This window comes from Athene noctua, chromosome 1 (assembly GCF_965140245.1).
Source record: "Athene noctua chromosome 1, bAthNoc1.hap1.1, whole genome shotgun sequence".
NCBI classification, from domain to species: Eukaryota; Metazoa; Chordata; class Aves; order Strigiformes; family Strigidae; genus Athene; species Athene noctua.
This window is the reverse complement of record NC_134037.1, coordinates 99,580,553-99,603,712: the sequence shown is the minus strand read 5'-3', so window position 1 is coordinate 99,603,712 and position 23,160 is coordinate 99,580,553. Positions and strand designations below refer to the sequence as shown.

The 23,160-nt window shown below is 39.6% G+C and overlaps 1 long non-coding RNA gene across 2 annotated transcripts; it reads left to right on the top strand.

Moving 5' to 3' along the window:
* Positions 1-9,809: 9,809 nt before the first annotated feature.
* On the top strand, positions 9,810-22,877 carry LOC141969809 (uncharacterized). Of its 2 annotated transcripts, none has more exons than XR_012635098.1 (3): positions 9,810-9,905; positions 21,754-22,010; positions 22,300-22,877. It is a non-coding gene; the product is annotated as an uncharacterized LOC141969809 (long non-coding RNA). The 2 variants fall into 2 exon arrangements; XR_012635099.1 differs by lacking the exon at positions 9,810-9,905 and adding an exon at positions 13,657-13,757.
* The last annotated feature ends 283 nt before the right edge of the window (positions 22,878-23,160 follow it).

Here is a 23,160-nt window from a genome sequence, read left to right as displayed (position 1 = left end):
ACTTGAAATAAAGGGGCCAAAACCTGTATGTATGATTTTCTTAGCTTCTCCTACACAGAGAGCCAGGGCCATGGAAACACCAGACTAAGAGGCTTAGAGTAAATCCTGGCAGTCTCAGTGCTAGAAGCTCTCCCACTGATAAACAAAGCCTAATAAATAAGTTTGAGAGAAAAACTAAATAAGAGTGCGTCATTGTTGAGCAGTTAATTAGGATCCCTCTAAGCATTTGTGCTGCAAAGAACAAGAAAATTAAAGAAATAAAAACATATGTTGGCAAGAGTGAGAACATACTAAAAGTAAACACTGCTGTTGTTATTAGTAGTAAAAATAATATTAATTAGTTGTATTACAGTAGCACCTAGTGGTGCTACTGAATCTCATCCCCAGATGAGATCAGGGTCCCCAAAACATAAAGGTCTTAAGTTGCATATAAGTACATTCTTGTGCATACATATATAGCATCCATATATAGACATGTGTACATAACATATAGATAAACATGCAATTCAAATGATGAAGAAACCAGTGCAAACGGAAATCAGGCTACTGAATATGTTGTAACTTGGCTCCTCTTGTTCCTTTTTTTTAAGTTGCTGCTGTGCAGCTGTTTGCAATTGTTATTTATGATACAGAGAATACAGGACTGTTACAATGCAGGAGTCAGAGTGTATATATATGTGTGTGTGTATTCTTACATGCATACATACATATGTATATATACACATACACACATGCGTGCACACTCACACATGTATGAATTTTTTTTTCCTAACTTGGATCAGGACAACACAGAAAGCTTGGCTGAAGACAGAATAAATACTACCCCAAAGGCTCCATTTACTCACCAAGCACCATTTCTTCACTGCAGGTGAAACTGCTGCTGTCCTTTCTCTGTATGCATGGACACATTTTGGATAGTGGTGTCTCTCTCCACCTTGCACTGTAAAATCCTCCCTTAAGAAAGTCATAGGTAAACACTGCCCTCAGCTCAGTCAATACAGCTTTGTCTCAAAAGGTACAGAACTGCAAGTTTCAGTTGCTGCTGACTTCTACTAAACCAGTCCAAATAAATTATAAAAATCCACCTTTCCTCTTCTGATGTGAATTTGCACACCATAACAGGGAGAGGGTATAAGGACCTAGATGACACATGGTTAACTGTAAACCCGGATTCCTTAACACATGGGAACTAATTTAATTGTTAATGTTTTAGTGTCTGGGTTTCAAAAGAAAATGAGCTCTTGCAGATTATCTGGATTCCTGTTTCAAACAGAACACTGCTGAGGTGTTTTTAGAAAAAAACCTTGGTTTAGTCTAAAATACCAACAGCAGAGGCATTGCAGTCTTGAGATTTCCAAAGCAGAAATTGCACGGCAGTTGAGGCGTCAATTTAATGTTCGGAGACATGCTTCGTTTGAATGATAATTTCATTAGATTAGTTTGTAAACTTTTTATGCAGGTTGTATTATATGTCTAAGGAGAAACAATTTGTGTGACAGACTATCCTTCATAATCCCCCTCTTCAGCCTTCTGCTAACAAAAGACCCTTAATACTGAAGATGTTTTGTGGGAGGAGAAACATTTTCCAAACAAGTAGTTTCTCTATTCCAGCCCAGGTAACAAAGAGGCCTTAGGAATTTCTGTGGGCCTTGTCAAGACTGGCCCATTGGTCTTAAAGCCACCTGCTGCTTAAGCCATTGGTCAATAGATTAACTGCTGCTATTACTAAGTGTTTAGAAAAGTAAGTTATGTGGCAGAGCAAACAAAATCAACCTCCTTAACACATGTTAATTCAAAATTTAATAAATTTGCACTGAGAACAGTGAAGCAATCAAGGGGGGTGGATGTGTAGGAAAGCTCTTCGTATGCACCAGTCCTCCAAGCAAAGTATCACATAGCAGATAAAAAGTCTTCATGGCATCTTAAACAAAAGGATAATACTCTATTTGCTTTGCAAAACTCCCTTGACACTTCCCTCCACCCCCTCTGCCTTCCTCCTTTTCTTCCGGTTTTCAGATGCTGTTCTGCGCTGCAAGTTTTGGGCAATTTCCAAACCTCAGTCACAGAAGATAAGTTCACAATAAACACTAATAGTGGAGTAAATTCCTGGTGAAAAGGTGGAAAGCGTTCAAATACGACAAAAGCTGTGACACTCTACAGCCCTGCATGTCGTTCTTATTCTGTAATGAAACACGTTTTAACAGAGCACATCCCCCAAAAATTAGAAAGCCTTGCTCTTGCCTTCACACACAGGTGAGGACTTCGCATTGCAGTGGAGGGTTGGAATGGTTTTGTCGGGGGAGCTGAGGAGTTTTGGGAAGCCAATGCAGGTACTCAGCCTCATGTCTGGCCTGGATGAGGGTGCTAACAATTCTTAAAATAAACCATTTAAACTTCTTTTGCCTACTGCCCTATACTATTTCACCAGATAAAAGAAATCCTTGGGAGAAAAATTTTGGGTTTGCATGAAGAAAAAGGGGATAAAAAGACACCAGGTGTTGGAGCAGGTTAGCTTATGAGGTTTTGGGTTTCTGTCCCAAGCTTCAAGCAGTTGCTATTTCTCATACTTCAAATTTAAGTAACTGGTAGAATATGGTTCTCATTATTTTGGAAAGATCCACAAAAGTTGTTGGGATAAGTTTCCATTTTTGCAATGTCTTAACTCTTAGTTTTTACAGTCCTGTGTTTCATTAATAAGTAATTTGATTCACATATAAGTCAGTTATGACTTAAAACTGAAGATCTGCATTATGGTTGCCCTTTCTTGGCTTATAATCATGGGATAGATGCTCCCATATAGGATGAGTCTGTGTTTTGTCAAAGGATGGTCAGGAGAAGAGAAAGGTCCAGAACAACAGAAATCACAGGCAAGTTTTCCCACCGACATTTTCCCACTGAGTGTTCGGGGGAAGGCAGAAGTGGAAAAATGCACATGTTCCTGCTCCAGATCATGCACACTTCTACTCAGGATGAGGTGTTGCAGCTGACACTGATCTTTTCTTCATGAATATGACCATTTGTTACTACTGGGTTTGGGGTGTGGTTCTTTCCAGAGTTCCCACATGTCTAATACCAGTTTTGCCAAGGCATTCAACTGGTCCCCAATGTACACATTGTCAATCTGGTGTACTACCTCTGTTAGGAAAACAAAGCATCTTGCAGTCAAGTTTTCAGTGTGGATTCTGCAGGATCCATATGCTGGGTTGTGATTTCCCTGAAGACATTTAGGTCTGGCTCTGGCAGAGGTTTTCTTAACCAGGCACATGAATAAATGCTACTGCAAGCCTCCATGCTGTTGGGAGTACTGAAGGCTCCCCCTTCACAAGGCTGCAAATCTCCTGAGAGGAGAATGCAGCAGTAACTCCAAAACGTTCTCCTTGCAGACCTTGTCAAGCTGGGTTTTTTCCCTGGTAGGGGAACATTTAGACCTCTATGAACAAGATAAGATAAATGATTTATTGTGTCATGGTAGGTATTGCTAGGCTATCAGCTGCCATCATGGAGCCCAAGCTGATGGTTGTAACAAGATATTAAGGGCTATCTTTAAAAACATTTATCTCAGATTTTTAAAATACATCAAAGCTCCTTGCATGTCTGTGAATATTTGGGGTGAGTAAAATGTTAAGAACATTTCAGCTGGACTGCTATCCTTCCCTTCCCTTCCCTTCCCTTCCCTTCCCTTCCCTTCCCTTCCCTTCCCTTCCCTTCCCTTCCCTTCCCTTCCATTCCCTTCCCTTCCCTTCCCTTCCCTTCCCTTCCCATCTAATCACCCTCCCTTCCAGCAGTCTGGTAAAATTGTGATGGAAGGTTAAAATCAAAGGCCCATGCATAATATAATATTGCCTGTGTTGCATTCTGTATATCTTTGCCTTCAGGACCTATTCTCCTGACAGGACACTGTATAAAGCAAGCCAGATCCAGCCCTATACTTACGCTCTGCTATGAGTACATAAAACACTTCCATTCACAGTATCTCTTTCCAAGAAGGTGGGTGAGCATCTGCCTTCCCAGCTGACACCAAACCCGGTTTTCAGCCAGACTGCTGGCAAGAGACACTAGCGAACGGGGTCCCATTTGACAACCATAAACTCTAGGTAGTTTAATGTAATGCAATTGAAATTAAAGCACTTGCCTGGATTGTTGTGCAATGTCCCCACGTTGCCTCTGCCTGGCAAGATCATCTGGATAATATTATAAATGGATACTCCCTGATTCCTCTTCACTTACCTTTAATGTGACATTGCTTTCTGTACACATACTGTATAAGCCAAGAAAAATGTGGAGTAAAGGAATATATTTTTAGATGTTGCTTTATTTGGAAAGCAGGAGATGCAGTCTCTTGTGGGATTTGATACTCATGAGCTGAACGTTGCTTTACTGCTGTGATACGGTTAAATCACATAATTTCCTTGCTGCCTCATAATGAAGAAACCTAAGCTCAACTATTTTTCCCCTTTGAAGCTAAGAATTTAAACTCTGAGAAAAGGCTGATTTTGGATCATTTTCTGTTCTGAGTATGCTAGGTATTACACAGGGTGCAAAGGCAATACACAGTGTAGCATGACACTTAAACTGTTATTACACTTATATTGCATTTAGAAAAAAAATCTTCAATCATTCATAGTTAACCTAGGAGAGCATTTTCCCCAATGTGACACTTAAATGTTTTTAAAATAATGGGATGATTTGTTTCTTTCCCCTTGAATATGAGGCAGCGAGGTTAGAAGGGGAAGCAGAGGGGGCATGAAAAGTGGCTTATATTGTCAAGGTCTCCTTAACTGTTAAGCAGTGGGGGAAAGAATCAGACTGCTTTCCTGGGCGAAAACAGCAAGATATTCTCCACTGATGACTGTCCTTCTAAGCCTTTCCTATCACAGGCTAGCAGTTAAAATAATACTCACCTACTGGGCATCCAGCAGAGTTGATCTACCTTTTCTGCTAGGAGGTTCACGTCCAGTCAAGCCTGATTAATCTGTTGCAAGTCCTGAATGATCCCAAATATAACACATAACAGCTACACCTGTTTATCGAGTCAGTTCATTTCCCTTCCCTTATTCCACATTGAAAAGGAGCATTAATTAAAACAGTAAACAAACGAGCGCCTATTCTAAATCAGAGCTGCAGGCAAAGAAGAGATAACTTAGGCTCTTGAGAAGAGGGATTTTCAGTTAATTTATGGAATCTACTGTCACTCTCAGGGCAAGGGAGCTTACGTAGCTGGGAAATTGAAGCAGACAGGCTTTGTCTAAACACTTCTTTTTCAGCAAATATATTTTTTTCCATTTTAATTTTTAATCAAGCCTCTTCTCATTTTTTTCTTTTTTTTTTTTTCTTTTTTTTTTTAGGAAAGAAATTGCTAGATTTTTCCAGTGTTCTGGTGACTCATACAGTTCCTGTGAGATTCCCAAAAGGTAGAGGAGAGGAATGAGCAGAGGCAGGGAGGTGAGCTTTAAAAAAGACAGTGTGAGAAGATGAAATATTCTGCTAGCAAATTCCCTGGAAACTAATTGCTGTGTTTTCATCTACTTCGATTATTCATCGTTACCCCAGCATTTTCACCTGGGGTCTGTACCCTGGTCCTAGACTGGCATTGATGTGAGTGCAGGCTTTTGTCCGTTCAGAGACCCGATGACTGCAGGGAGCCCACCTAAACAAAATAGTTGCAAAATAGCATCAAAAAGAGAAGCTCAGTTACGGTACTGAGGAGCTGACAGGCCCACCTATAAGAGCCACTTGCTCTGCACAATATAGAAGTGAGCATATGATGAAGCTTACAGGATTGTGACAAGGAGTCCAGTCTTGTCTGCAGACATCCCCAGAGACTGCAAGGAGAGCACTGGGAGAATCAGAGAGGTGAAGCCAGGGTCCCAGCTCCTGGTGCTGTTTTAGGGATGATGCTGTTTGCACCCATCTCCCAGACTCAGCAGCACGGCAGGCTGCCACCCCCAGCCCCAGCTCTACATGAGAAGCCACACAGGAGAATCGCCAGACATGGGTGCTGTAAGGTCAGGGCTTACACTTCAATGTTTTTTGTTTTGCTTTGTTTTTTTTTAAGGGACACACATACATATTCATTTTTTGATATAAGGGAAAAACAGCAAATAAGCAGGGGAGTACCTCCAAGCTGCAGGAGAAATAGGGGCCAAACCCTCCCTGAAAGCAAAGAGGAGATGTGCTCTGAATTCCCCCTTACAGGCACATTACTGAGCTAATTGAAACTGGCTCTCCCACATCCCTGGAGAGTGCCCTGACCTCCTACCTACGGGCAGCTGGGGGGAGGGCTGGGAAGCAGAGAAAAACCCTCTCCTCTCTCCCTCTCTCCTTCTCTCCCTCCCTCCCTCCCTCCCTCCCTCCCTCCCTCCCTCCCTCCCTCCCTCCCTCCCTCCCTCCCTCCCTCCCTCCCTCTCTCTTCATATTTTAGTCAGCAATTCTACCCTGAGAAACCTTCCCTGCTGTAGCTACCTTCTGTACGCTCCCAGGACAAGTTTCAGTTTCAACAAATCACCATTTTCTGTCAAAAAATTTGCAACCTGCTCTTGCTACGAGTTGCTTTTCAATTCCAACGCATAGTTAAAAAGATTACTGCTCTGCCCAAAATAAAATATTATTGGCAGGGAGACAATTTAAACTCCTCTATCAGCCAGGATTTGTCATGATGAAGGCTGCGTTTCTCAGAAATCAAACTATCATTTTGCTTCTTACAATACTGTTGGGACTCTCTCCCTGGGCTAATTAATATATTAGATGTTTTATTTTATTGCAGGCTGAGATTTGGAATAATTCAGTTTGTGAAATTATGCTGAAATTGTAGTTTTCATAAAATTACAGACAGACCAAAAAAAGTTCTGTAAACCTTTGTCATTTCAGATACAAACCTCTTTTAAAGCTACAGGAATGCCTTGTACATATTTCAAGTCATCCAGCTTTTCCTGATGGCATATCCAGTAATCATGTTGACAAATTAATGGTAGAGAATTAGTTGTACATTAAAGATTTAAATTATATTATGCGGCACATTGTCATAAAATGATATAAAACAATAGGCAAATAAATGTAAATTAATTCCAGTTACTGACATGTAAGACGCAGAGTGACATCTGTACACTTCATGACTTGCACAGCTGCCATACTTTAAAATGTAAAGAGATGGGGGAAGCAGCATGGTGCAGTGGAGTGGGAGGCAGGGGATGGGGTCAGGCCCTGTGTTTGGGAATTGTGGTGGGCTGGGCAAACCGTACCTCCACTTCTAAACAAACAAATCTTCGTCCAGCATCGCCCCTGTGTGCCCCCGGGGAATGCTAGAAAAGTTGCCTTTGTCAAGCAGGATGAATACCTTGTCATGACAATACTCAGGGTTTTGTATTATCCCACCCTGGCCAAAAACCCCTGAGTTCCTATCAATACCCGAGTGCAATTGCTTCCTGGGGCACAACCCCTGGACTTTCAAGGGCTCGAACACTACTGTGCCGGCTAATTATACAGATTCCATTTCCTGGTATGAAGGAATGCATTACCTGCCGCAAAGGATGCATAAAATATCGAGCGCGGGAGGCGCTAGGAGGAAGCAGAAAGCCGCCGTGAATTCAAGCCCTAGCTCTGGGTTTATACCCACAATCCAGACCCATGCTGAGAGCCTAATCACTGGGGCCATTCTTCGGGCTGTTGTCCAATCAGTCCCTGAATAGCAAAACCCCACAATGCGGAGTATGAATTAGAGGGGGGGAATAAACGTGGGCACAGACTTTTTTTGCAACAATACCTAACCGGGCCTTTCAGCCAGGACAACTCGCGGACAAAAGCGCGGCGGAAATTGAAGTAACTTTTGGAGGCCCTTGGCAGTAAGAGCTAGCTCGACAAGGGTAGTGCTGGCTTCTTTTTTGTGTGGACCGGATCAATTATTCGCTGGGGGGTGAGAGGTGGAGGGGAAAAAAAAAAAAAGTCTTAAAAATCGCACATTTGTGTCGCACTGGCCTTGGAAATCATGGCTGTTCACTGAATAAAACCAAATATTTTTGTCTCCTCCTCCCCTTGGCGGATGCTGCAGTGATTTAGGGGGCGGCTGGCGGAATGCTCGCATTCCTCACCCTTCCCCCCCGGGCGCCCGAAGAAGAGAAAAGCTTCTTGAGCTATAGAGATGTCAGGTCCGTGTTTTAAAATTTAGCTTTGTTTACCCAACAGAATGGAATTCATTACTGCGCAAAAGCGGTTCAATTTTCTGACCTTTTTTATTCAAAATGTTGGAAGTAGCAAAAAGCTCATTTGAAGGTCACAGGTTTATGTATCTATTCTCTTAAGTGTTTTAGAAATTCATATGGAGGACATTAAAGGTGGAATATGTGAAAACATACTGTTCATTGTTTACCCTAACCTTGCCACAATTATTAGATAAATGAGGGAAGCAAAATGGCATTAAAAGCCATTGTTAACAGTGAAATTTTTTTTTCCCCTGAAGACTGTTCATTTTTGCCCCCGATCTGCAAAGGTCATTTTCTAATTCTTTTCGCTGAGTAGTTTATATAACTTCTGCATTTCAAGTCTATAAAAAGCTTTTGCAGACTTTTCATACTGTAAGTAGTAATTTGTTTCATTACCGTTTGAATTTTTATATATAATTCCTACAGACATTTTGATGATATTGTCAGGCTTAAAAGCCGAGAAGCTTTTCAGTTATTTCTTTTTTTTTTTTTTTTTTAAGCCCAGATCCATTCTATCTGGATAATTTAAAATTAGTGGAATTAATCAGTCAGCTATTTAAAAGCCAAACTTTGAGGTGCAAGAGACTTGGAGCAAAATTATTTTATTTTTCTACATCCGCAGCTGATTTGAAAGGCCTTTTCAGTCAGTTATCCGAAGCCAATATTTAACTGTTACTTATTCCCCTAATTTCTGTCCTTTGTCAAGGGAACTTTCCTCGCTAGATCTTGTTGCTCCGTTCCGCACTAATTGCGGCTTACATTATATAAATGGCTTTGTAAAGAAAACTATAACCCCCAGCCTCGAAAGTTGCATGTTTCTATTTGCTCAAACTTGATGCACTTATTTTGAGAGGGTCATTTCGAGGAAAGCTGTGTAGGCACTGAGAATGTCCCGTATAATAAGCTTAAACAGAACCTTTTGTCCGGCCTAGTCTTCTCAGGCCCGAAAATTAGGCCTCCTTTTTCTGGCGGGGGGCTGAAGTGGTTCATTACCGCAGCCTCCTCCGGCAGGCCTTGGCCCAGCCATTCCCAGTACTCGAGCTCTGTAACTTCCTTAGAAAGGACGAAGGAAAACATGGCACACAAAGGTCTTGTTAGCACTTCCTATGTGAAATTAGCAGCTTTCTAAAAGGTACAACTCCAATTACCTCACATTGTGGGGACGCGCACAAACCCAACAATGAGCCCAGTCTTGCAAGTGACATGCTGTCTCTCTGGAGTTACTTCCCTAATTAGGGATGACGAAGCCCCATTCTGGCGAGTGCATCTATTTACAGTGGGCCACAATGCCTTAACTCGAGCATCCTCCTGAAAGGCCAGTGTTAAAAAACACAAGTGCTCTTTTGGCAGAGCCGTCCGTGGGGAAGCGCCGCATTCCTCGCGGCTACACCCTCCCGAAAAGGGTGGCCGCTTTCCCCCGCATTGTTCACACTTCAGGATTCATTTGGGACAATAAAGCTCCTGCCCCGTGAGCGCTGGGAATTACAGTGGACAATGGGCAGGCTTTCTTAGCGGGGTCTAATGATGGAAAAAAAGAAAAATATTTATTGCTTTTGACAGTTTCACAAGGGGCAAAAATCCTTGTCGTGGCTTTAAGTTTCCACAGCTGTTGGAGGAAGGGTGGTCATATGGACTAAAACAGTTCGGCTCCTTTGTTAAGAGGCTGAGCACAAGGGCCAAGCTGTGAAATTAAAGATTAAGTTCATTAAGGTAAGATAATTGTGCTTGCATCCTTGTTGATACAGGTGTATACAGGCAAAGCTTGGCTAGCCGGACCTATTTATTTACCTCCTGGCTTCTTGCGAGACAAATCAGCTTGCGAGGGAGAGGTGATGGAAATGCTTGTTGTTTGCTCAGCCCGGGACGGGGCTGGAGACCCGCAGCCATCGCACACAGAAGCCCTGTCAGGAGGGGGAGGTGGGCAGGAAATATTTGGGTGCACCACGAAACATACCTTTGCCCAGAGGAGAAACCCGCCCCAGTTTCAGGTTGGGGTACAAGTCGGCTTCTTTCTTCGGAAGAGAAATGCCTTGAAACACTGGTGATGTTGCTGTGAGGGAGGTGAAATTATTAATTCCCTGGTAGTTTATTTGGCACTAAAGTGTTGCTGATTATTAGTTTGCTGCTGCTAAGTGTTTGGATTCTTCGCTATTATTGTGTTATTTGTATTGTTAACAGTTCACAAGTTCAACAGTTTCAACTAAATTGCACTATAATATTAGGGTTCCAGTATGAAATTACTGCAGTTAATAATAAAATAAGACCTTTGTGTAGGTATATAGATAGTTCCCAAATTCATATTAAAAAGCCTTCAGGAATTAGTGCAAACATACTGCTGGGGGTTGTGCTGTTTTTGTTCAGCAGATCAATTATCTGTTGTGCTACTTCGGTGATGAATGATGATAATTTCAAGTGATTAAAAACACTACAGTAGTTTCTATCTTATTTCATTAAAATAAACATAAAGCAGGGACTTGCACTGAGGAGCCTGACGGTTCACTTTTGCCGGTTTACTTTCTGTTGCCCAGCCCCGCATCCCACTTGGACCACCACAAGTGCATCACACGCAGCAAGGAGCCAACTGAGGAGCAGAATCGTTTCCAAACCCAGTGCTCAAAAACTGTGCCTTGCTAGGGCCTCTCCTGTGAGAGAGCACAAATTAATTCACCGTTGTTTCCCCTGCAACGATGCTGCTCCTCAACGCAGTCTTCTGTGTTTCACAGTGCAAAGTGGTTTGCGATAGCACACTGCGGGTAGGACACACATAATTTCTCTAATATATTTTCTCTTCCACAGGTTTTGTGCAGGTCAATTTCAACAAGTGGACAGGAACAATTTTTTAGGGATCAGAAATCCCACAGCCTAATATCTGTTCTTCCCAGGATAGGCCTGAGCACAGGATTTAATTTTCTGTCCCACTCTACCTTGGCAAGCCCAGAGCTTCTATGCCCATTCGGGAAAAAAATATATGGAAAATACTTATGACAGAAATTCCTCAAAGGAAACATCTTTCCTGCAAAGCTGAAGAGATGCCTGTATTAACAGGCACATGAAAAATAACAAGTTTCTCCTCCTTCAAGCTAACAATACATTGGGCCCAATCCTGCTTACATTACAGAACTAGTTCTATTACCTTCTGCCTGTTTTAATCTGTTTTCCCCATATAGGTGCCTACAGAAGCAAATAATAGTTCAGGTTTAAAATGTGCTGAGCTATAGGTATGCTAAATATTAGAAACACTGCTCTTTTACAGGGTTTGTACACAAATTCTCTCTTTCTTCTCCTGGAGAATGTAAACAACAAATCATTGTTTTTAGAAAACAAGTCATTCAAGTAATATACAACCTCCTTATGACTTCTTTAAAATTTAGGATCTAGGTTTACTCTTGTGGCATAGATAATGAATTCTGTTTGCTGGCTCAAGAGAAAAACCTGTTAGATAGCTAGAATATATACCCTATTACAGCTAAGATAACATTTCATCATTTGAACCATTTGATAATTACAAAGAAAGTTGCAGGCAACTTCTCAAGTGTTCCTAGGTCTCATTTTATATTTTGGTCCTAGTAAGAGAGGTCATTAGAAAGGTGCTTTTTAATGAGGTAAAATGGTTTTGATTCTTTTTTCTTTTTTTAAATCTTGGTATGTTTTCATATAAAGAGCTGTTTATTACCAAAATAACTTAAAACATTTTTAGCTAAAAGAATAATTTTTAATGAAGCTTGTGAAAAACAATTTATGAAAAAATTTCAATAAAAAACCTTAAAATATAAATCTCCAACCTCTTCTGTTTTAATATTTTTTTCATAGGCTGTTGAAGGGTACTTGTAAAATATAACTGAACAGTTTATTAAATAATCTGCCTAGAAATCATTAAGGACAAATCAAATTAGCTTTGTTTTCCCGATGTACATGTGGCTGAGGAAAAATAAGAACTTCCAATATTTATTAAATAGATCACAGCCTAAAAAAAGATGTTTTATTGAGGTAGGTAAAAGAAAGTGAAGAAAATCGACACTTCAGCTGTGTTTCTCCATCTATGTTTGCATGTTTACAGGATAGCAACATTACAGTATTCTGTTTGAAAAATAGCATCTCTTGAGTAGGTTGTTTTCAAGAGGAGTTTACTCCCTGAAATAGTTCACGTGTTGCATGTGAGTGTGTTTCTCTAACACGTGTGTATGCACAGTCATTGATGAATGCCTGTAATACATAAGTGTGGATACGGATGAAGATGTCAGTGTGTGTATATGATTAGAATTTCTGAGTGTATGCATATGCATATATATTAGTTTGGCAAATTCATATTGCTTGATATATATTATATGCCAGACTGATTGTTCATTGCAATCTTTCCTGGTCTGCATAAAAATATAACAGATCCAGTAATAATTTAAAAATTACTTTGAGATAAATTACTTTCTGTAGCACTGTTGCTATTTTTCCTGCTTTGCCACCATGCTGCCATAAAAATAGTAGAAAATTTTTAGAAACCCTTGCTAAATCTTCTGTCTTGGGAATTATTCACTGAATTTTAACCTGTGATTAATGATTACTGTGTTCCTTGTGTTCTGTGATTGACCAGCTCTTCTTGGAGAGTAATATACACCTCAGGAATATATATCAAATTTGAACAGTACCTGTGTTTTGCTAAACAAACCATCACATGAAATACCTTTTACACAATGGTTTCTGCTTTTCTTATTCTCTGAAGGATAAAACTACACAGTTGCAGTTGTGTGCTAGGCACGTCTAGGGCTTATGAGAAGATTTCAGTGTGAACACAGGATGTTTTTTTCTAGTTTATACGCCAGGTGGTTTTGACTAACCAATATATGGTGAATATTATTAAGAAATCTATGAGATTGCATTTCCCTGTGTCCTCTATAGTATGTCCTAAAATTGTAATCTTACTCAGCTGCTGAGTCCACCTCCTGTTCCCTGTGGATTAGTTATTTAGCTTGGGTATTAAGTATATCAGAAAAGCTTAATCTAAGAGTCATTATATGTGTTTTAATATTAAAATTTGTCATTGCCAAATCAAACTTTAATATTCTAAAATATGTTCATCCCCTTTAACAGCATGATTAGCAAATGTTTTGCAGGAAAAATAGATGGACAGATTCTGTACCCGGTTTTCACATAATATGTTATCTGTCCTACTGGAACTAAAACGCTCAGAGCTTTTTTTTATTGCGGAATATTTTTTTAAATTATTAGGCTGACATTTCTGAAAATCTTGTATGGGCTAGAAGGGCTGTCACTAAGCATCCATGCTTTTTTTGGCAAGAGAAAGCCTTCCTTGAGCTCCATACTGTGCTGCTGGTACACAAATTAGCAAACATAGTTAGACTCTAGTGCAAATCATTTGTCCTGCACGTTATTTCCTGCAAAGTTAATGTTAACTTTTTTTTTTTTTTTTTTGATAAATGACCGGAAATTCTTGGGCATAAAATCTTGCAGACATCAAATGAAGGATGCAGTGACCTGGTACACAGGGATACTTTGGCCATTTGGAAAGTTCTCTTGTGAAATCCTCTAGGGAAACCTGGATAAGCACAGGTAGGCATCTGAATGACCTGCAGTCATTTCTTTTATAAAACATGCAGGAGACAGATTTAAATGAGCCTAATTGATCACAAAAGTACAGTGAGGCCCTTCTTTGCTTCATTTATTTGGTTTCAAATCTATTATAATGGTCTCTTTCTGTGCAATGCATGAATTGTCAAAAATGTGAGAAGTTTCTAATTTGCTGTCACCGTATCCAACACCTATTCCCTCTACCAGATCAATAGTATTTGTCCCTCCATGGTGTATGTCTGCTCTGCAGGGCTACAAACTTTAAACAAAACAGCTCGGGTACATCACAAAATGTAACCGAGAAACACAATGATCTTGCCCACTTGTGACTTTGGATCTCACCAGGCAAGACCGCTTCCAGGAGATAAGTGAACATGTTGCTCCATAGCACTGTAGTCTTCAGTGCAGACATAGCCTTAGACAAAGAGTCATCATGTAGCCAAAAATGAAAGAATCCTGTCTTGAAGAAGCTCTGTTCTCTCTTTTTTTACTTGTTTTTACTGCACTTCATGACATGTGTTTAGCTTCTGTGGGTTTGGGGTCCATTCTGAGGAGGCTTAGGACCCCAGTTCTTGGAGTCGGGCAACGCAGAGCATGGATGTTGTTATTCATCAAGTGGGCTGCTATTTGCGATCTCATGATCTATGCTATCAAACAGTAATCCTAAATAGACCCTGAAAAAGACCAATGATTTGAGTACACTGATTAATTCTAAGTACAGAGTTAATATAATTTAATTTTCTGAAGAGTCTCAGCTCTTCTGATACACTCCTTCATCATGTTGTTCTCTGGGTTTTTTGCCTTTTTATGAACAACAGGAGTGTGGAAAAGAATACTGATGGTCAAAAGAGGCTCAAAGGCTACTTGAGTGAAGGCAGAGGCCACGGACACTGTTTCCAACACAGGAAAAAAAACTTCAGACACTACTTAAGGTCCAGAGTAAGAGAAACAAGTCAAGGGAACTGTATGACATTAGACAAGAGAGTGGATTCAGACAGAATAAGTGGAAGAAAATGAGAGGAGAAATGCTGGTGAGTATGCAGAAATTTAGAGCACAATGGACAGGGATGATGAGTTTAAAAGGCATATGGTAAGAGACAGGGAGCCAAAAGAAAGAATGAAAATGTTCATGATGTTGGTTGGAAGAAGAAGAAAGAAAATTGTCTTAGGGGTCGATTCCAAATGTTTTTAAGAATACACTTGAGTGTAAGTAGCTAAATAGCTTCACAGAAATCAAGCGGATAACTTGTGGTGAAAGCCATGTGTGCACCCATGTACCCTGATGAGGTGGAGCTTTTAAAAATAGCCTTTACACAGATTTGCGTGAGGGTGGAGTTGGACAAGAAAGGGTTACAATAAGCAAGATACATGAGCAGCAAACAGAAAAAGACTAATGCAAACTGAGTGCTAAAGGTAACAAGTTTCTCTTTATTTTCCAGAGCTTTCTACCAACTTTGTTCCACACCCTCTGTATTACTTATACATCAGACTGACAATATGCCACATTAACCTAAAACTTCATGTCTCTTAAGTTCCAGCTCTGATGATGTGCAATGTTGTAGCTGTACTGTTTCAAGTTCACTTGAAAGATTCTTGAACAGGGAGAGGTCTTCTGGCTCTGGTAGGTCTGTGGGAGCAGCATAATATTCAAGTGTACAATCCAGGCACAGATCTTGGTGGAACTGTAGTTCTAGGTCTTTTTATTATTTCCAGTTGGAATATCATCCTAAAGACAATGAGCAAACTCTTTTTAAATTCTGCAATTTTCTTTTCATGGCTATGACAAATACCTCTCTTTTCCCACCCTTCCAGTTTTCCCTGCTACCATCACTGTATTTGCAGTGCACCAAACCTACAGCTGGTGCTTCACATACAACAGTGGAGTGTGCCTAAAGACAAAAGTTTTAGGTCCTGACACAAACACTTGCCTCAACTCCCTTGAGATGTATGTCAGGGGTGGATCTACCAAGAGTCTTTACATTAATGAAATTAAGTACTTAAATGTTTGAGAAATCAGGATATCAGCAAAGACCGAAGTGGGACAAATGCCATAGTAAGACCTTGGGGTTGTGGAGTAAGGTGTATCTTTTGTGTCATAAAGCTTCAGTTATTAATATAATGATAATACCCATATTTTCTAGTTCCAGACTGTTGACTTCCTATTGTCTCTGTAAGCCCTTGGTTTTCACGGCACCATCCCTTTGCTTTTTCTGTTTCCCTTTCCTTCTTTATACATCAGTCTGTGCCTGTGAGAGGTGTAAGAGTTCAGGAAAGATGGTCTCTAGTAATGTTGATGAAGTGTGCTATCTGTGATGGTGTTGAAAGATGTTCCTTATACTGTCATCGAGCCCTTTCCTTCTCAAGAAACCCTTCTGGTTTATCAGCTCAGTAGATGCTGGTAGGTATTTGATGTAACCATAACTGTGGTTGTTGGATAACTCTTTTTTTTAAAATATCCTTTAAAACTGTTACCTTTTGCTCATGAAGCAGATAGATCAGTGAAGAGATGCTATTGCTAGGTGAAACTTCAGTTTCCTGTGATTTTAGCAATACCCAAGGCACGTTAAAATCTATAGAAAATATTGACTGACTGCAGTAAGGCCAGGACTTTACTATCAGTATCCAATTTTTACTGTGGTTATGGTCCTCCTTACAAGTGTGCTTCCTCCACGGACGAGGCTTTTTGAAAATCTTTCAGACAAGCCTTTCCATCACCAGAGTGGCCACAGATCAAAAGCTTGCACTGCTCTGACTACATCATAGCTTTATAATATAATGACAGAGCTGTGTTCTGCATCTGGAAATTCAACTGTGAGACTCGATCAGATGGTGCTGAGCTCTGTCGTTAAAGAAAATGCCAGCCCTTCCCCAAGCTCCAGGAAGGCAAATTAATACAAAGGCCAGAGCTGGTCAAAAATTGTAATGTGGTTTTTTTAAATGTTATTATTTAAAAAAAAAAAAAAACAAAAAACCCAAAACCAACAAACCTAAAAACATTTCAACCCGATTTAGTAAGAGCACTGAGCACTACACATTTCTTAATCTCCTGATTTCCTGCATCCCAGCTCCCACCCAGACAGGGCTCCTTTTTCACAGCATGTTTTATACAGGGTTGATGCTTTCTATTTGACAGAGGAAGGCAACTGTAGCCATAAACAACCATTTTACATTTTGTAGCTGCTTTCTGAATTGCCTTTTGTAGGGTGAGTAAATCACTCTCATGTTTTTTTTCCTTAAAACAAAAGAATAAATTTCCAGTAGGCCAGGAAAAATAAAAAGGAAAAGTCAGACCTCAAATTTCCAGTGTTCCCATAGTGGACCAGTGGACTCTGCTACAGAACGACTTTTCAGATGTTTTAGAAATACTCAGATTTCAAAGACAGAAAACAAAACTTTCCCCTTGCCAGAGCTGGTGTGGCATCTGTAGTCAGATGTTAAGATTACTTTTGTATTATTGCTAAATTAGTATTAAAAATACCTGCAAATCCAGTAAGTAGACTCTCTGAATCAACTGAAGCTCTGTATGCCAAGTCTGAACTTGGTACTGTGGTAAAAAAAAACCCTAGTGATGTTTCTGAGTATCGAAAAACAAAAGAGCAGGACTGAGTGCAAAAGCAGTAGAAGCATAAGTGAGACCTCATTAAAATACTTTGTCCCTTTGGCTTCCTTCTGATTGTCAGTCTTCATCACTGGGAAAACCTGCCTTTTCCTGCCTTTGGTTATTAAATTTACGAACCTCCTCTTTCAGTGTTTGTGCTAAATATGCAGAGCCTAACCTTGGTGGCAATGCAAAGTGAAATTAATATTAGAATTGTGTGGATCAGAACTTTTAAGAATATTTCCCTTGACCCTACCAACCAAAATCAACAAGAAAATCCATCCTAGGGAAATGTGTACAGAAAATTCCGTAAAATCCTGTTATTTAGATAGAAATCTGAAATCAGTTTTTTTTAGTCAAACTTCCAACCTGAATTTGACCTCTGTTAGTCAGGCCTTATGATGCCTGGATTTAGTTGTTTTTCACAGGATTGAAACTTGCTTCCTTTTATGTGATACATACATGATAGAGGAAAGGATGAAGAGTAACATTGAGAAGGTAACCATAAATCTTAGTAAATCTTAATAAATCTTAGCTGTTAACATTTAATATTCCACCAAAACTAAGCAAATAGCATATTATTTATGCATATGCACATATATTTCTAGTTGGATGCAACACATTGCTCTCTTCTTCAAATTGCCAAAGTGATTTTTTTTGTTATCAGTGCTGGGCACTTTCCCTCTGCTTTCGTACCTGCTCATGCTGCATCAGTTGTCAGAATTTGGAGTGTTTGACATTGCTGCTGCCATTGTAAATTGAAAGATGGAACCATGGGCCAGATTGCTTTTATCTGTTATCCAGTTTTGATCTTTTCATCTGCTCTTTGCCAAGTAATGTCAGCCATGATTATTTCTAACTTGCCAAAATTCTGAACGGCTTTTAAACAGGTGACATTTTCCTATAAAAAGACTCTACCACAAGCATGTTTCTTTTTCCAGCCCCGAATGTCACCTTTTCTCCCATAATTACAGTGGTCTAAGTGACACATTTCTGGACTACTGACAGTTTTAAAGATTTGCTGTTTGTGGGTATTGCAATTACTGTGCATTACCTTCTCCCTTCTGAGAGGAGTGAAATTATTTCCATAGATGTTGCTGCCTTTACAGTTTTGCTTTTGATTTTGCACAGTTGGCTCTAGACTAGATCTAGATTTGGAAGCAGCTGGGAATAACTCAGTGTCAGACTTAGCTACTGCCATCACTTAGATGAAATCTTTCCTAAACTTTTTCATTATTGTCTGGAAGCATTTGCAAAAGGTTGTACCCTGGGTAAAGTTTGTGGGGAAATGTTTTTGTGCCTAGGGTCACTTATGGATGTTAATGACACCACTCATTACAATTATTCTCTTGCATGGGTACATCTCTTTCTCCTGCAAGTGTCTGCCCCGTGTAAGTGCAGCCCCTTGTGTGATGATGCTGTATTTAGCCCATGGGCTGGTGATGATACATGGAGTCCATAGGTTTCTGCTGGCATACCACCTCTTCATGGAGAGAAAGAGTAGGTTGAAAATGAAGTCAGTAAGCTGACTGGGCAAGTCTAAGTTCATAATTTACTTGGTCTGTCTTCCGGCTTTCTGTTTAACACCACAAATAAAACACAGTGATCAACAAACATTACTGACCTAGACATCATGCAATTTAAGTGATATGTACTGTAAAAAAATCTAATAGCATCTTGTCTCATCTGCTTTTTTTGTTTCACAATAAACCCCTGGGAAGTACCAGAGACATAAAACAGAAATCTGTTTGTGAGCTCCTCATCTTTTATTCTACATATCATAGCAAACACTTCCAGGGCAGACTTACCCAAGTCTTCTACAAACTCTGGAAGGGAGATTCTCACAATCTTATTTGAACACTAGCTACAAATTTTAATATTTCAGGTTTGAATAGCAACCTACATAAATCTGTTAGTCTGCACTGCAGATCTCTGGAATTAAAAGAAGAACTATACTATGAATTTGTAAAAAAAATCGACTCCTTTATGGATGACTTCTGGACAATTGTTTTTTAATTTATACGCATTTACACAATTACGTCCAAAAATTACCTACAGAAATTAGGAGCCTGAAACAGGAATTTAAAGAATGGAAAGAACAAGAACAACAATAGACTTCACAGTCAGTCTCCTTTAAGTCCTTAGTATAGTCACAAAGTTAAGATACAAAAGCATTTGCAACAACAACATAGTGGGCAGAGTATAAAAGAGAGGCCATGCAGCCATTAAGGCAATTAAGAAAGATTAAGATTGCTTGTGGTGGAAAGACCCATTAATCAATAGGCCAGAAATCACAGCATGTTGTAGAATATACTTCACACAAAAAAAGAGAACAAACAGGCTAAATATATCCCATACCAAAGGTTACAGAGCTCTCATTAATGAGAAATCATATTAATCCCTCAAACATAGTTGGCTCCATAGTTAGGTTTTCCATTTGCACATGTAGGAACCGCGCCAACGGAATGCATCCTAACTGATGCAGAACTACTGTTGAAAATATACCTGTCCACAGTTGGCACCACAGATAATTCCAACAATATTTGTAGAGGAAAAGCAGAGCTGACTCAAGAGGGCATGGGTGGATGCTGCTCAGCGTTCTGCAGGAGAGGTACAGTTATTACAATTATTCATTGATAGCAACAATGATGAACAAGCCCCCATTCACAAATCTAAAGCTGCTCTGCAAAGACGACAAGATGCCTGTCAGAAGGATGGGTAACTGAAAATCCTTGCATTTGAAAAATGCCTGTGGGCATCTATTGCAAGTCTTCATATGGTAATGAGGAAAGGAAAGGAAACAAAGTGGGAGGTCTACTGCACGTGTTAAAACTTGCACCTGAAATAATTGAAAATTGGCTTAGACGGGCATGTAACCAGGCTGAAACCACCTCTAGGGCACTCAGTTTCATCTTCAGCAGCAAGGTCACCTCCCAACTCCAGGCCTATGCACGTTATCTGAAGGAGCAGCTACAGGTAGGCAGAAACTGATTTGCTAGCTGGTTTTGCAGAAATAGCTGCAGCTGGTTGAGTTTGGGGCTTTTTTTTAGAGCAAACTGAAAAGCAGAGGTGGGAACAGGTGCGCTTTTTTTTTTTTTTTTTTTCCAGGAAGTGGTTTGTTTCTGTAGTTTTTGAACCTGAAACTAACTCCTAGAGCTCTTCCTTAGGAATTTTCTGCTTCTTGACTCAGAATAAATTTTTATTCACTGATTTGAGCCAATAATATGGAAACATAATTTTAAATTATCAAAACTACTGAAATGAAATATTTTAATCATTCAAACCATGCTGGTTTGGTTTATTGGTTTGCAAGCATTCCTGAGATGTGTTGTTCCAGGGAGGGATTTATTTATTACTTTTAAGTTTTCTAATTGACAATTCAGGTGAGGAAAATGCTTTCTCACAAAGCTGAACATGATTCTAGAGTATATAGAAACAATGGATGAGGCATCTGAAGTGGTCTTTTGCATTCATGAGTTAAATCATAGCTTTGGGGGTTTTTTTACAGTCAGGATACATTTCTTTGGTTAACATTTCTAGAAGACATTGTCAGAGGCATTGTGAGAGCCAGGATGATCTAAGAAAAGAAGGCTGGTGATGTGCTTAACTCACACTAGTTTTGTTGTTGTGTGTATAATGATAAATATGGGATAAAACCTTTTCTGCTGCAGGTATCCTAAGCAATATTAGACAGCTGTTTTCCCTGATTTCCAGAGAAGTCAAGTATCCATGGTGTCTCCTTCATTCAAGCAAGGCTATAGGCATCTGGACTTTCTTAACCTCTATATACTTCATTTCTTTGTTTTACTACAGAACAACTCACACAATTCCCAGAAAAGCATGAAGACTTAAATAACAAATCTTCTTGAAACTTAATTTTTTTTAGGATGCTGCATTACTGTGAAAAAACATGATCTGATATAGGGCACCTCTGCTCTTGCTTCTGTTGGCAAATGATTTCTTTACACAGGTTCTTCATAGTTAACAATGCAGCATGGTAGCTTTTGCCTGAACAAGCAAGCCCAAGAAGTTGGCTGTCTCCTTGACTGCAAAGACCAATAGCCTTTTCTTATATGGCAGTTGCATTGTGATCTTGAAGATCTCGGAGTCTATTTTGATACCAAGTATGTGTTATTGTTTTGGGAGGCAAAGGCATTTTGTAGATATCTGTCGTCTGCAATGACAGAGAAGCCTGGGGCTTCCAGATTTCTTGATCTTGGTGCTATTTATATTCTAGTAAACAAATATTTTATTGTTGATGTGTGGGTGTTCAGCTGTCACAGTATTGTCTGAGAATATTAGCCAGTTTTTAGCTGTTGTATGTCTGTGGTCTGCTGTTCCTGTTCTATATACAATCACCCCATTCTTCTCCTATTGCAGCTTCTCAATTTTACTACATAAACACATCTTCTATCATATTGTTTATCCATGCATGGAGGAAGAAAATAATCTGACTGCACCATTCTGGACCTCTTGACATTTAGAGAGAGTTGGGATTTAGACAGACCATAGAAGGAATCGCACTATTCAAGATGCAAAGTGATTAAGACATGAACAAGGATTTCAGCAGAGGCAAGGTCAAGGTAAAGATGAACTCAAGCAGAATTTCAGAGGTGGGAATAAGGAGAGTGGGAAAGGTAGGTTGGTGCTATGAAAAAGCAGTTTATTGTTTTCAATTTTGCACTGCTGGGATAGAAATATAAAGGCCTTTAATATCCTTTAATTATGCCATGCTAGTCAGAGCACAGAGATGCCAAAACCAGTGATGCATTGCTGTAGTTTCCTTTGCCTCCCTTTAATTTCTCTTCTTCTCTCTCCTCCTGATGCTTTTCCACATATTCTTTTGCTAGATGCATGATTTTAATATTTTATATATACAAATGTCTTTGTTATAACTGTTTTTTACAATTTTAATTTTCTCCTCAGGAATTCAAGAACTCTTTCTGGTGCTGCAGAAGTCACCACAGCTCTTATTCCCAATGTCTGATACCAGGGAGAAATAACACTTCATGGAAATAATGTGCAGTTTTCAGATCAGATTTGTTTTGCTTTTCCTTTTTCATTCCCATAGTGAGGTCAGATACGCTTTAATATTCTCAATAGTTTGTAGGTATTACGTCTGCTGGCGGAAAAACTCTGGTCCCAGCCACTGAGAGAATCCCTAGCCCCTCCAACATACTCATGCTTTGTGGAGGAAACGAGAAAGAGAAATGGCAAGGAGGGAAGAGCGAAGTACAAATCTTTGGAAAGGGACATCAAGGCCAATGGACCTTTTATAGTTTGATAGTGTCAGTTTTATAAGATTGGGTTTTCTGCTTAAAAATCTCAGTGCAATTCTTTCTGATGCTTTATGTCAATTTCAATGTGCACATGTAGCTGTTAGCCAAACTGCTTGGTTTTTCATACTAGAGAAACCTAAACAGCTATATAATAAAATAGATAACCCACCACTGACATTTGCCAAATGTTTTCATTCCATCTGTTTTATCATAAGGTTCTACTTTTTCCAGTTCCCTCCTCCTGCTTTCTATGGCATACTTTCTGCCACTGAGTATTCCTGCATAACATTTAGAGATGAACTGTACTTCTGATAGTGGAATGGGTTAAAATAAACCAATGTCTTACTTGATAAATATGCATCATTCCATCATGCTATTCATTCTTTGTATTGTTTTACTAAAGTAAACACAATTTAGTGAAAATCAAAATGCTTTATGAAATCACGTCAATTCCTTGGAGCACAATTTGGGAGAAAATTTTGGTTAAAATGTCCTGGCATTGTCAAAA